General features: G+C 37.1%; 1 protein-coding gene across 13 annotated transcripts in view; it reads right to left on the reverse strand.

The window, feature by feature from the left end:
* The window catches only part of Rfx3 (regulatory factor X3), a 260,295-nt gene that overhangs the window by 182,829 nt on the left and 62,004 nt on the right, over nt 1–15,462 (reverse strand). Inside the window, exon 2 of one of the 13 annotated variants that reach the window (XM_087575080.1) lies at nt 18–541. The gene's annotated coding sequence lies outside the window, so the exon portion shown is untranslated. 13 annotated transcript variants of the gene reach the window in all.

Raw genomic sequence — 15,462 nt, forward strand, 5'->3', positions numbered from 1 at the left:
ATAAACTTGGTCCATACCTTCTCTATTATCTTTTCTCTTTACCTAAGGCTGCATTTTCTTTGACATCTCTAGAAGACTTTTTTTAAATCATATATTGAGCATTGTAACAATAAAATGTTACAATGTCTATGTTACTGTGTTTATGTTCCTTTAGAAAGTAGCAATCTTTGGACTCAACCAATGAAAGCATCAGCTAAACTATCAGAACCCAAAACTGAGAACAGAAATTATTCTCTGCATTGCCTTTAACTGTTCTTCCTCGTGAAGTCAACTTATATACTCATCTACCCTTGTGCCCAGTTTATGTATTTTGAATTTGGGTTAAATATAAAATGCTAAAAAATCGTGTGTGTGCGCGCGCGCGCGCGCGCGCGCGCGCGTGTGTGTGTGTGTGTGTGTGTGTGTGTGTGTGTGTGTGTGTACGTGCGCGAGCGTGTATAATTAGCTGAGCATGGCACTGCATGCCTTATCCCAACATTCAGATGGCAGAGGAGCAGTTCCGGATCCTGGGTCAGCCTGTGCTATATGTTGAGACCCAATGCTAAAAAAAAAAAAAAAGAAAAGAAAAGAAAAAATAAACCCCAAATCTTAAAAGTTTAAATATTCAAGTTAAATTATAATCACGATGACAAAAATATTTGTCATAAGTCATATAGTTACTAACATGAACAGAACTGTCTTCCGTATATGTCAGTGTTGGCTGAACAATAAGTAAGATATCACCACAGTCTGCTGCCAAGCTGCCTTCGATCCGTCCTTTCTGAATACTACCTTCCTATTTTCATTCAAGTCAAAATGAAAATAGATAATTCAGAACACTTCAAGTTCTCAGAACTCTCCTCTCTTGCCAATTCTAGCATCAATTTGCTCTCGTTAAATGTAAATGTCTTTATACTTATATTTAAACTTTACAGAAACATTTATCTCTCTCCAGGGAAACATAAGTGGTTTAAAGGAGAAATTACTATAAAGGTAACTAAGTACCTTTATATTTTTTAAAACCATATTCATATAATCTCCCAAGAGCAGATACTGGCTGAGCATGAATTTCTCAACCAACAGACATTAGACAGACTAACACAAACTCTTAGACATACTAAGGGCCAATGTAGCTCTGAGGCCTAGGGATCATACATAGTGTTTTAAGGATCCAAAATATCTTTTGAATTATCCTAGGGAATGAAGAATAATTGAAAATCAAATATTTAACATCTGGTGTTAACACAGCATCAGCCATAAACCCTAATTATGTGTTTATAGTCTGTACAGGAAGATATAATTCATAAGTGTCCTCAAATTTGCTAGGACCTTCACTCTTACCATACCTGACAGATTCTAGAAAGTGAAACTCCAGATATTTCCCTCTGGGATAGGTAAATACAGGTACCCTCCAAGGAAGCAATCCGCCCCTAATGCTTCCTCTACACACACACACACACACACACACACACACACACACACACACACACACACACACACACACAGTTTTTATATTTACAGAAGCTTCATTCACTGTCAAAGTGCTTGTGCGAGCCAACAATTGGAAAGTATGGGGCAAGCAGTGCTCGAGATAGCCAGACACCTCGGCCTTACAAAATCACAGCTGCAACCGTCTGCTTTACTGTGCTTTCTGTGATGCAGAAACAAGCCTGTGGCCTAGTCCTCAGCCTGTAGAAGCATTCTACCACAGGTTCCTGTGTGGTGACAGCTCCCGACCACAGGGGCTGCAGGAGATAAGACCATGCCAACAACCCACGCACGCCACGCACGCCTCCAACCTTAGCTGAGTAAGAGTTCAGATTTAAAACCATTTTTAGGTTCTCTTAATTACTTATCAATTAAAGTTACTTGGAAAGAGATTTTGTGTTCTTGCTCTTTTTGTCCTCTTGCCCTTCCCCTTCTCTCCCCATTTCCCTCCCCCTACCCTCTCCACGTGCTCATGGCTGCCCTCTATTCCTCTACTCTCTCACTCTGCCTTTCCCTGTCTCTACTACCCTCTCAGCCCTGAATAAACTCTATTCTATACTAAAAAAGTAAAATAAAAAAGAGAGATTTCTTAGTTTCAAGTCACCACAGCTTCTTAATAGTATTTAAAATGACCAATTTCTTTTTACAAAGGAACATTAACACAACAATGTGCTCAGTCACATAAAAAAGTCCTGTTACATAAGCGTGCAATGCTGTGAGGATGGAGAAACTCTGACCATAACTTCATCCCCAGGCTTATATAAGATGAGGTCAGACAGCTCACAGCTGCTCATTTCTCATTGGCAAATGACTCTGCCAAAGTTTAGTCTCCTCAGGTACACATAAAGTAATTGATAAGCCACCACAATTTACAGGACAATTACCATTGAATGATGATTTTTTTTCTGAGAACTTGGAAAACATTTTTTAAGATTTTTTTTTTTAACATACATGAGTACATTGTCACTCTCTTCGGAGAGAGTATCAGATCCCATTACAGGTGGTTGTGAGCCACCATAATGTGGAACTCAGGACCTCTGGAAGAACAGTCTATGCTCTTAAGCTCTGAGCCATCTCTCTGGGCAGAACTTGGCAATTCCTTAAATAAAATAAATTATTCCAATGTGGCAGCAAGCATTGAGTTGGGAAAGTGTGGCAGGAAGATAATCTGACTACATGAGTTTGGGGCCACCAGACTAGAAAACATAGTGAGACTCTATTAAAAAAACAAAAAGCAAGATAAATATATACTATTTCCAATTTTTCTCTCATTATGATGATCATAATATTCTTAAATGTCACAGGCCTGTTCTCCATTTAATTAAATTAATCAGTCATAAATTTTGACTCGCTCTTTTAGATGTTTAATTTTCACTTGGATTATAGAACACAAGATAAAATCGAGTCAAATCACTACTTTCAGAGCAGTTCACACACTGACTAGCCATAAAGCTGCTCAGCACCAGTGAGGTAAAGTCCTGTTGCCATCATGCATGCCAGGGCACCTGTTTATGTTCTACAGGGGCAGCACAGTAACATTGTAAAGGCTCAAACAGTAAATACCTTGGGTTTGGTGGACTCAAATATCTCTGAGGCAAACAATTCACATTTGCTGTGAAAGCAGTTACATATAAGATACAAACAAATGAGTATGGATAACACATGGATGAGAAAACACATGTCTACTATATGTTAGTCATTACACAATGTGTTCGTGTGTGTATATGTGTGTAAATGTAAACTTAAACATACAGATGTCCACGTTAAACGTTGTACTTTTTTTCTGTTTTAAGTAGTAAAGTAATTTTAGGTGCTAGGGATCAAACACAGGGCATGTATGCTTCCACTGAGCCACGTTCTGAGCTAACAAAGGTTATTTTTACAAAACAAAATTTAAATATGGTTTCAAACAGGGCTGGAAAGATGTCTCAACAGTTAAGAGCACTTACTGCTTTTGCAGAGGACCTGGGTTCATTTCCCAACACTTACATACTGGCTCATAACCATCCCCAAATCCAGTTTCCAGGATATCCAATGTCCTCTCTGGCTTCCAAGAACACAAAACATGCACACAGTGCACATATACATATGCAGGCACACATGTACATTAAAATAAATCTTTAGCATTTGTCTGAAATAATAAGATAATAGCTGAATTTACCCCCAAAACCATAAAGGCAGCACCAACCACTTCTGCTCTAGACTACTGCCTCTCAATCTACAGAATGCATATTAATTACATGCTGTTCTTAATAGAGATTGTGATTCAGTAGAACCAGGTGGGGGTCTAAGATTCTAAGACTCCACTACTCTCCCACTTGACTAAAGTTAAAAGGACTAAAGAAATGGCTAAGTAATCAAGAAGACATGCTACTCTTTCAGAGGACCTGTCTTTAGTTCCAACCCAGAAGGCAGCTTACGACCACCTATAACTGAGCGTCAGGGTATCTGATATCCCCTTGTAGTCTCTACAGGCAACAGAACACACATGCACTTACCCCCAAAGGAACATATGCAACAATACAATGTAACAAAATCTTTTTTTTGAAGTTGAACCTCATCACAGGGTCTTTGGGTAGCAGAAATCTGTTAAGTCTGTGTGAAGAGGGCTCCTATCTACTACATGATAGCTGTGATGACTAAAACTGCCTAACTGATAATAAAGTTTTAAATAAATATTTCTGTAATGAACACATAAATGAACAAAGGAAACGCTCTGAATACAATGCTAAGCTCTTTCTTATGTCATTATGATGTTACTTATGGGTTTGTCATTTACATGCTCATCTTAGTAATAAACTTACTGAAATTAACAGTGCCTCTAACATCTTAGGTTTTCTTTACCTGGTTAAATCACACAGCTGGTATTTATAAATAGTACAAACACTGGAGCTTAGATCTTGACAAATCACTCTTAGGACAAATGCATTCAAGTTACTCTTCTATGTTCATCCACAATGATCATCATTTATTCACACAAGTACACCATGCCTGTTATACATCAAGGCCTTCATACATTCTGCTTTCCCAAATTAAGCCATTCTCCTTACTACTTAGAGTTTCAACACCATCCCACCTGTTTAGAAGTGACGAAAATAAGTAACACCCTCTCCCCAACTACTTTCCTCAATGAATGTGCAGCTTTCTCTCTAAGCACTGAATCTTCTTCAAACCTTTCTTTATATTATATAATTCATTGCTTCAGAGTTCATTCTTTTATTTTACGGGTACAGGTGATTTACCTACATGTCCAGCCATTCACCATAGGCATAAAGTACCCACAGAGACCAGAAGATAGACTGTATCCCCTGGAAGTGGATTACTGATTTTTAGCCTCTATGTGGTGGTGGTAACACAAACCAGGTCCTCTGCAAGAGCCACAAGTAGCATTCACTGCTCAGCCATCTCCCCATCGTGGACTAAGTTTTTCAAGAGTGTCTACTCTCTCCATATCTGTTCAATATAGTGCTTGAAGTTCTATCTAGAACAAGGCAATTAAAGGAGATCAGAGGATACAAATTGGAAACAAGTTAAAGTAGCCTAAGTGGCAAATAATGTAATACACATAACTTACCCAAAAAATTCTCTCAGCAGCTCCTACAGCTGATAAGCACCTTCAGCAAGGTGGTTGAATACAAGATTAACTCAAAAAAAAATAAGTAGCATACCTGTATACAAATAGACTGAGAAAGAAATCAAGAAACAATATCTTTCACAATAGCCTCGAATAATATAAAACATCTTGGAGTAACTCTAACCAAGCAAGTAAAAGAGTTCTATGATAAAAGCTTCAAGGATTGGAAGAAAGAACTTGAAGATCTCAGAAAAAGAAAAGACGAAAGACTCCTTTTTCATGGATACATAGTGTTAACACACTAAAAAGGGCCATCCTACCAAAAGCAATCTACAGATTAAATGCAATCCCAATCAAAATTTCAAGAGAATTCTTTGCAGACTTCAAAAGGACATTACACAACTTCATATGGAAGAACAAAAAAACCCATGATAGACAAAACAATCCTGAGCAATAATAAAACTTCCAGGCTATCACCATTCTTAATTTCAAGCTGTACTACATAGTTATAGTAATAAAACACACATGATATTGGCACAGAAACAGACACATTGCTCAGCTGAATTGAATCGAAGACCCAAAGGTAAGCCCACACACCTATAAACACCTAATTTTTTATTTAAAAAAAAGCATGAAAATACATACTGGAAAAAGAAAGCATCTTTAAAGAATGGTGCTGGTCTCACTGGCTGTCTAAATGTAGAATGATGAGAACAAACTCATGTCTGTACCTCACCACACTCACATCCAAGCGCCTCAAGAGACCAACATAAAGTCACACCCACTAAACCTCACAGAGGAGGAAGAGAGGACAGCCGTGAGCACATTAGGACATGAGATGACTTTCTGAACAGAACATTGATAGAGCAGGCACTGATATCTACAATTAATAAATGTGACTTCATAAAACGGAAAGCTTCTATAAGGCAAATGACACTGTCAAAAAGACAAATGACAGCCTACAGAACGGGAAAAGATTTTCACCAACTCCATATGTGACAGAGGACTAATAGTCAAAATACATAAGGAACTCAAGAAAGTAGACACCAACAAACCAAGCAATCTAATTGTAAAATGGAGTACATATCTAGACAGAGAATCTCAGCAGAGGAATCTCAAGTGGATGAAAAACAAAGAAACGTGTTAGCCTTTTGTCAAAATGTATAAGTCTAATGTCCTTAGCCATCAGGAAAATGTAAATCAGAACCACTTTGAGATTCCACTTTACATCTGTCAGAATGCCTAACATCAAAAACACAGTGACAACCTATGCTGGCAAAGATGTGGAGCAAGAGGAACACCTCTCCATTGCTATTGGAATGTAAACTTGAACAGTTGCTATGGAAATCAATAAGATGGTTCCTCACAAAATTGGTAATTAATATACCAAGACCCAGCTACACCCTCCTGGGCACATACACAAAGGATGCTCCATCCAACCACAGGACACTTGCTCAACTGTGTTCACAGAAGCTTTATTCATAACAGCCAGAAATGGAAAGAACCTAACTGTTCCTCAACAGAAACACGGGTGAAGTAAATGAGATACACTTACCCAATGGAGTGTTACTCAGCCGTCTAGAAAGTTTAGTGTTGAATAATGGAAGCATATTTCTATTTCTAAATTTTGAGGAGCTTATACAGTAGGAGGAGGTTTATTTTATCTTATTTTATTTTTTAACTTTCTCTTATACAATATATCCCTACTGAGGCTTTACCTCCCTCCATTCCTCCCAGTATGTTCCCAACTCCCCTCCTCCCACAGATCCTCTCCTTACTTCTATCTCTCTCAAAAAAGGGAAGGCCTTGCAGGGCATCACCTGAGCATGGCACAGTAAGATACAAAAATGACCAGGGCACAGCCTTACATCGAGGCTGGGTAAGAGAATCTGGTAGAGGTAAGAGTGGGCAAAAGAGCCGGACACACTCCCACTGTCAGGAGTCTCATAAACCCACCCAGCCAACAACCACAGCATGTATTCGGAAGCCCTAGCAATGACCCACGCAGGCCCCACAATACCTGCTTCACTCTGTGTGCCCCAGTGAACACTGCTTAGTTGGTTCCATGGCCCTTGCTCTCCCCTCAGGTTGCTACAACTCCTCCTGCCCTTCTGTGGTATTCCTTGAGCTACAAGAAGAGGAACCTGATTGAGACCTCCAATCTGGGTGTTCACTCTGCGTAACATTTGGGTGTGGGTCTCTGCATCTGTTCCTAACAGCTAATATTCACTTGTAAGTAAGTACGTGCCATGTTTTTCTTGCTGGGTCTGGGTCACCTCACTCGGGATGATTTTTTTCTAGTTTCATCCATTTGCCTTTAAATTTAATTACATTATTTTTTAAACATACAACTGACCATAAGTACATTTGTTGATAGAGTAAACATTTATGTTTAAATACCCTGTTTAAAAACAGTGAGTTCTTTCTGTTCCCTCTCAAATTCCTCATGTGGCACAGGAATCGGTTTCTGTTTCTCCTGCTTCAACCTCCGAAGTGCTAAACCTAGAGAATGGTGTCACTAGCCTGTTTTATACAGTGCATCAAACTCAGGACTTCCTGTATTCCAGGCAAAGATCTTCAACTACTTACAATGCCTTTCATCTGAGTGGGCAGCAACCAAGTTTCCACTCCATGACACTATCCTCTGACTACGTGTTTTACGACCAGATCTGACATGACGCACACGTGTTGATCGGCATTCTCTTTCCGGGGAACTGGAACTGGACTTACACTTTGATCTCTCCATCTGTGCTCATCACTCCAACTGAATATTTACACAGAGTGGTAAATGTGTGATGGTCTTGTGTATTTGCGAGCACAGGGTTTAATTTTATAAAGTAAAAAGGAGGGGCAGAAATGAAGAAAAGAGGCTTGCTTTAAGTTCCTAAGGGCATGATCCACACCACATCCAAGCCCTCGAGGACCATGTTTTACTGTGGGATTTCAGAAGTCGTCCTTTGCGTCTGTATATGGAGATAGACTAAAGTTGATCTCTGACATTTACAAACAATATTGAGTTAAAATAAAAATACTTTTCATAGTAGACATGTTCACTATATACAGAGGCAAAATTATAACCACAAGATGCCTCAAAAATTGCAGAAGAGAAAATATTATATAAAGGGTTTGATAAATGTGTGGTTATTATGAAATACTAATAATAAAAACTATTGAAATGTGAGTGTGGATATATACAGACAAACATATCCTGAAACAAAAAGGTCTACAAATACTCTAGAACAATTTTTAAACAATGGACCCTTCTAACTATACTCAAGATGATACTCTTAAGTGGTTAGCAGGAAGTACATTTTTAAGCCAGAAAAACTAGTAACTAGAGTAAAGTAATTGGGTAAATATAATCTATTTAGTCCAAAATAAATCAAAGAGCAGGAACTGGAGTACAGTCTGTCGAGTAGGTTAGAGTAGGTGTGAGCTGGGTATAAGACAATAAGAAAATATCACCTGCCGTCCTCCTACTTACACATCCGTGGGGAAAGGACAGCAAACTAGATCTGAGCCAGCAAACTCTCTAAGACTCTTGCGAGCATATTGCTTCAAAATGGGAACCAAACTCCGGAGATTCCTGCAGCCAACTAATCTTACTTAATTAAAAAATTAAACTCTGCTAATTGAGTAATCCATTTTTTAGGTAGTTTCAATGTAAATGAAAAAAATCCCAGTAGTTTCTTTCATAGCGCAATCCAAAATAGCCATTATTTTCCAAGCAGAAAATGAAAATGTCAAAAACAGTTTTGCTGTAGATATTTAGTTGTTTTCTGCCAAATTAATGAAAGGAAAATATTGCACTTTGAATTGGTTAATTACCGTGAATCCTTCTGCAAAAGGCTCCTGTTTGCAGAATCAAGCCAGCTTCAGTTGGCACATATCCCTCGTCTTCACGGAGACTGAACTATAGGCTCCACTGTAGGCAAGCATTCCGTTGTTGCCATCATTCACCAGCTTACCAGTGAGCCCTCACCACTCTGCACTCAACTGTCCAGATCCACCAGACAACAAGAAGGCCCTTGCCCAACAGGGATGCAGCACATTTGCTGCTTTGAATGGTTAAGAACCAGCTTTAGAGTATACAATGAACAAGGACACCAAGATTTCTAAAACTTCTATAAACTACATGCACTGCAAGAAAATCCTCTGTGGCCATGTTACTTAAGCAAATCCTCCAGGAACAAACAACAGATGGAGGAGATCCTACAAAATGACCGTTAGTCACAAAGGTCAATATTCATACCTCCCACGCCTCAGCATTATGACCAATAACAAGTACCAGGGAGACGGAGAGCTTATTTCCTAAGATACCCTACCCAAAAATACTTTAAAACAATGCTTAGACATTAATGCAGAGAAGACAAAATGACACAAAATGTTATATATCCCGTTAGATAAATGGCAGCTGAGGGGTACAACCAGGATGTTGGAAAGAGCTAGAAACTGTGGAAAGACAGAATACAAATAAACAAAAAGGAGACAAAAGGGGACAAAAAAAAGCAACACAATTTTTTAAAAAGATGGGACAAAACCAATACTAAAATAAATGTGATCAAAAATTTGAAACTAAAAGGCATGGATTAGCAGGCTCCTATAAATAAAAGGTATAAGATGTTGCTTTAAAATGTACATAAAGAATAGACCCACAAAGATTAAAAGCAAAAGTATCAAAAAAAGACAGCATACTAGCTCCAGAGTAAGTCTGAAAATCTTCAGTAAATCTGAAGTTATTACAACACTTGCAGAGAAAAGCAGCTACAGAGAAGAACTATTACCAGATATAAAGAGAATAATTTTATAATGATAAATTTGTGATTTTATCAAGAAGATCAAATAATCTTAAATCATTATATGCCTAATTATTGAAGTTCAAAACATAAAAAAGGCAACAAAATAATAGGTTAAGATATATATTATCATCACCATGAAGTGGGTCTCAAATTACAAAATGTCTAAATCAAATAGAGCATAGTCTCTACTAACAATCACCTAGATTAAGAAAACACTAACAAAGGTCTTGGGAAACAGGAAGTACACACGGGGGGTGGGGGACCTCAGCTCCAGCTGCTTATGTAGCAGAGGATGGCTTTGTCTGGCATCACTGGGAAGGGAACCCCTTGGTCCTCTGGAGGTTCAATGGCCCAGAGCAGGGGAATGCTAGGTCACTGAGGCAGACTGGGTGGGCAGGATGGAGAGCACCCTCATAGAGGTGGGGGTGGGGGTAGGGGGCTTGTGGAGGGAAAACTGGGAAGGGGGATAACATATGAATGTAAATAAATAAAATAACCAATAAAAAAGAATAAAATATATTTCTAAATTGCCAAAATATCAAAAAAATCAAAAATGAAATTAGTTATTTTTAAATGAATAAAAAGGAAAACATGACGTATTAAAATAAGTGTCACTGAAACAATATTTACAGAGAGATTTGTGGCAATAAATACCTATACTAAGAATGGAAGTCTGAGTGGCCTCAGCCTGAACCTCATAAGGAACAAACAAAAAAATCAAATGAGGATAAAACAAAAAAGAAAATGGATCTAAGTACAAAAGACCTTTCTAGGTCAGTAAAAATCTCTAGGACGGGGTTGGGGATTTAGCTCAGTGGTAGAGCACTTGCCTAGCAAGTGCAAGGCCCTGGGTTCGGTCCCCAGCTCCGAAAAAAAGAAAAAAAAATCTCTAGGACATACTAAAATTGTAAACTGAAGAAATAAATGAGGAGCAATTTCAGAACTGAAAGGAGACATTGCTACAGAATCTCTATATAATATAGTTATAGTAGAAAAACTTTATGCCATTAAGTTTGACAATGTGGATTGATTTCTTGGAAAGCTCGAATTAATTTATTTATGAATAAACAGAGAAACCACCAAGAAGAGACAGATTTGCTCTCTCCCGCCTACCTCACACATAAAAAGAACTCATGTCTACACCCATCTAATGCCCCATGCAGTGAAGCCAGTTAGCTGATGATCCAAACGTTAAGAGTGCAACAAGAACAAAGGTGATCACCACCAGGCACAGCAAATGACTTCCTGAGTGTAAGGTAGCATGAGCTGACAAAGGGGATTTCATCAACGCAAGCAGCTTCTGGAAACAATGAAAGAAAAAACAATGAAGTTCTGAGACAGCCTACAGGAAAGGTAGACATATATCAGTAACACGGAAAAGTCAAAACAGTAGACACCTCAAGCAAATAATCTAATCCAACCAACAACTGGCCAAATGAACTAAACAGATACCTTCCAAATGGACTACAAATGGCAAATAAATTCATTTTAAAATGCTCAAAAAATCTTATCAGTCAGGGAAAACCCATAAAAGCTACATTGAGACTCCAACTCATCTCTGTCAGAATATTGTCAAGAAGGGGGTGGGGGAGATACTGCTGGGAATATACAGGTAAAAAATATTTATCCATTGTTAGTAGGAATGCAAAGAAGTGCAGAATACTATGGAAATTAGTATGGATATATATATATATATATATATATATATATATGAGAACTGAAATTACGATGTTTGCAGGAAAATAAATGGACCTAGAAATTATGACGTTATATGAAATAACCTTAGACAGACAAACATTCCTGGTTCATTGTTGTTGTTGTTGCTGTTGTTGTTGTCTGCATATGTGGAATGGGGGCAGGGTCAAGCAAGTAAGAGAGGTTCTATTACAGATGTGAAAGAGGCATTAAAAAGGGTAACTGCAACAGCAGAAGTGAACCAGTATATTATATGAATGAATAACAAGGAAAAGAGGAGGCCAGGAATTTGAAAGCAATTGAGGAGTGTTTTGTGGGGAGTGTTTGGAGGGAGGAAAGGGAAAAGAAAAATGATATAATGTAATATAATACCCAAAATAAAAGAAATTTTAAATATTCATTGAATCCAAATCCTCATCTCTGTAAGCTTTTCTACTTACTTGAGGCTTTTTGTTCTGTTTTCTTTTAGACAAGATCTCAAGTAGCTCAAGCGGTTGTCAATTCACTGTGTAACCAAAAATGATTTTCAACTTCTGATCCTCTTACCTCATCTGGGATTACAGACATGAGCCACCAAGCTGGGCTATCCATAAGCTTTTTTGAATAGGTATTAGTATGCTAATTTAAAATTCCACTTGGAAATAGAGAAGACAGACTAGCCAAAACAACTTCAAGGGAAAAAGAAAATAGACTACCACTATGTGATTTAAAGACATTTTATAAGTCAGCAATAATCAAGACAATATGCTGCAAAAATAGACAAACACAATAAAGAATTCCAAAACTGACCCACAGAAAAATGAGCAACCTATTTTCAAGAGATACTAGGGTAGAATGTGGAGTAAAAATAGTCTTTAAAAAATAATGTTTGAACAACTGGGTATCCATAATTTTTAAACATGAAATTTGAGTGTAAATATGTATATATGTATATAATCATGAAATTCTCAAATAAAAATATTGTATTACAAAATAAATGTTGATAGTACCTTATCCTGAATACAAAAATCAACTCAAAAAGGATTTCATGCTACATATTAACAATTCTGAAGCTGATACTGAGTTTCAAAGGTCATGGAAAATGGATAATTAGGGCTATTCCTACTACTACTGGAAATCGACACAAGATAATCAATTATGCTAAGACAAATTACTATGCAGCAATTTAGAATCAGAGACTTAAGTATGATTTCTCAATTTAAAAAAAAAAACAAAGGCACAGCTACAGAAGTAAATACAAATATTGGAATACAAAAGTTAGTTTCTGACTCTGTCAAGAGAACCAAGACATATAACACCAGTAGCAGCAAATCAGCTAATTCCAGTGTGAGGACCCTTTTAGAGAACATGGCAGGAACCAGGGATCCATTAAAAAATGATTAAAAGCACAATACACAGAAAACAGAAATAATCCTTAGTTATCATATAATGTCAGAATGCAAAGCAGTTCTCAAATCAATAAATAAAAGACGCTAGTAAGTTAAGAAAACTTTGGAGCCATCTAAAAGAGTTCCCACTGCCTTAAGCTAGAGAAAGTTGGGTAAAAACATAAATGACTAACATAGACTATGAATATGATCTAGAGCATAAAGTAAATATTCATGGTTATAAACACACAAAAACACACACTTCAGCCCCAATTACGATACAGCATTGGATGGGAGGAGCTCGTTGTCAGGCGGTGAGTAGAAGAATCTCCTATCATATATGCTGGGCTCAAAGTCCTGCTGCTTCTATCTTCCAATTAGCACTCACCCTGCTGACACCATATAAATGGGTACCCCTCAAATCTCATTTGAATAATGAAGAAAACAACACACAAACCCACCTTAAAGGCTATTCTAGCCAATGCATGGTCAATACTACTCAAAACTTCCATAGTCATGAAAAACACATAAACAATGAAGAAGTTAAGAAACTATCATATTTCAGAGCACATAGGAAAGTGTTAGAACTGAAGAGAAAGCAGAACCCAGGAAAGGAAAATGGCTTTAGCAGAAACATTGGTGAAATCCAAATAAAGGCTGAAGTTAATTGTAATGAGCGATCCAGTTCTTCGTCTTGATAAATGCCCTGGGGTTATGTAAGGTGTTAATAATAGGAGAAAGTAGGTGAGGGGTATACGGGAACTCTCTGTGCTACCTTAGCAACTTTTCAGGTCTAAAATTATTCTAAAGTAAAAAGCTTATTATAATAACGGGTTACAAATTTAAGTGTAAAAAGCAAAGCTACAAATATTTCTGAATATAAGAAATTACATTTGATGTTTAGTTTGGCAGAGCAATAGCAACAGAATGTAAGAGATAAAAATCAACAAATCTGAACGCATCAAAAGAAAAACCCAAGTGCTCTAAAAGGCACATTATAGAAAGGGAAAATCAAAACAAAAATAAATAAATAAGTGTACCAAAAATGGAGAGTATGACATCCAATAAAGGACTGATGTTTGTAATATATAGAGAGCTCTCAAAACCTTCAATCTGGTTAAAACTTGGTAAATATTTGAACAGCTCCCAGGAAAAACACAAAAATAGGATGGGCAAAATGCATGAACTCAGGTCCGGCACTCTCAGCTACAAGGAGGACACACTATCATAAGACAGCCTAAGCTCATTACACAGTTAGCTGAACTTTAAAAGACTTGGGAAGTGATGGCAAGATGTAGAGGAAGTAAGACTCTTCCAATATTGGCTGAAATATATAATTAGTACATTTAAATGGCAGCTTAGGAGCTTCTTAAAAATGTAAACATAGACTTGTCATTCAATCTAACCATAATACTTCCAAGTATTTACTCAGAAGCAAGCAAAAAATGATAAAGGTCAAAGCAATTTTCACCAAACTACTTAGTAACTGGATAACATCATTTTATACAAGTGTTGCTATTAGCAGATAATGGATAAAACAACTTCGACATAGTCATATAATACAACTCATTTTAAAAAAGTTATGTTACAAGCAAAAATATGGATGAGAAGCCTTATTTTGAATGAAAAAAGCCAGGCATAATGAATACATAACATATAATTTAATTTCTATAAATCTCAAAGAAATTTACACCAATCTAGTGACAGGGAACTGGTGAGAGACTGAAAGAGTAGAGTGGAACTGGGCTTCTGAGAGACAGGCAGGCAAAAGAAAGAGGCTAGAAAGAGACCCAGGAAAACCTTGAGAACAACAGTATATTGACTATTTTGATTACAGTCATCATATTACCAAGAGTTACTGCACCCCTCCAACAAACCACACATGTTAAATAGATACAGTTTATAGGATATAAAATAACTCTTAAATGCTGTTTTTAAATCAACACTCAGAAAATCTAGAAAATGTAGAAAAACTTTGAGCCTATAAATTGGAAGCCTCAGAAATGTCATGATAGCTATAGACACAGCAGAAGAAATACTGATTTGATGTGACTTATGTGGCATTATAAGTTAATTAATACTCATAAAAGAAACATCAAAAGGGCACTATATTAGCTGCATTACCAAAATACATGGACAAGTGGAACGTCTATGCATTCATGCGGTTTTAAAGACACGGGAGTATATGAAATTTAATACATTATATTAATTCGCTACTGAGCTAACATAAACCTAAGGAGATCAGTAAAGAAGACTTTGAAGATTTGGTTTTATGTGTTTAGGATTTTGTCTATACTGCAAATTTCTATTTATTGCACAAGGTTAAACATGTAAGAATTTAATAATAATAGCCTACCAATCATTATGTTGCCATAGTAGCCTAGAAATTTGAGCAGGCAATCTATTGTACGCATAAACTTTATAACACTTGAGATAACTATTATTTCCATTTTTTAGATGAAGATCAGGTTGAGCAAAGTTAAGAGCGATCACAATATAGGGAATGCTCTGACTGTCAAGTCATTCTGGCTCCACAATTTAATTTTTGAAAACTTCCTGA

Source organism: Rattus norvegicus, chromosome 1 (genome assembly GCF_021556685.1).
Source record: "Rattus norvegicus strain SHRSP/BbbUtx chromosome 1, alternate assembly SHRSP_T2T, whole genome shotgun sequence".
Lineage (NCBI taxonomy): Eukaryota > Metazoa > Chordata > Mammalia > Rodentia > Muridae > Rattus > Rattus norvegicus.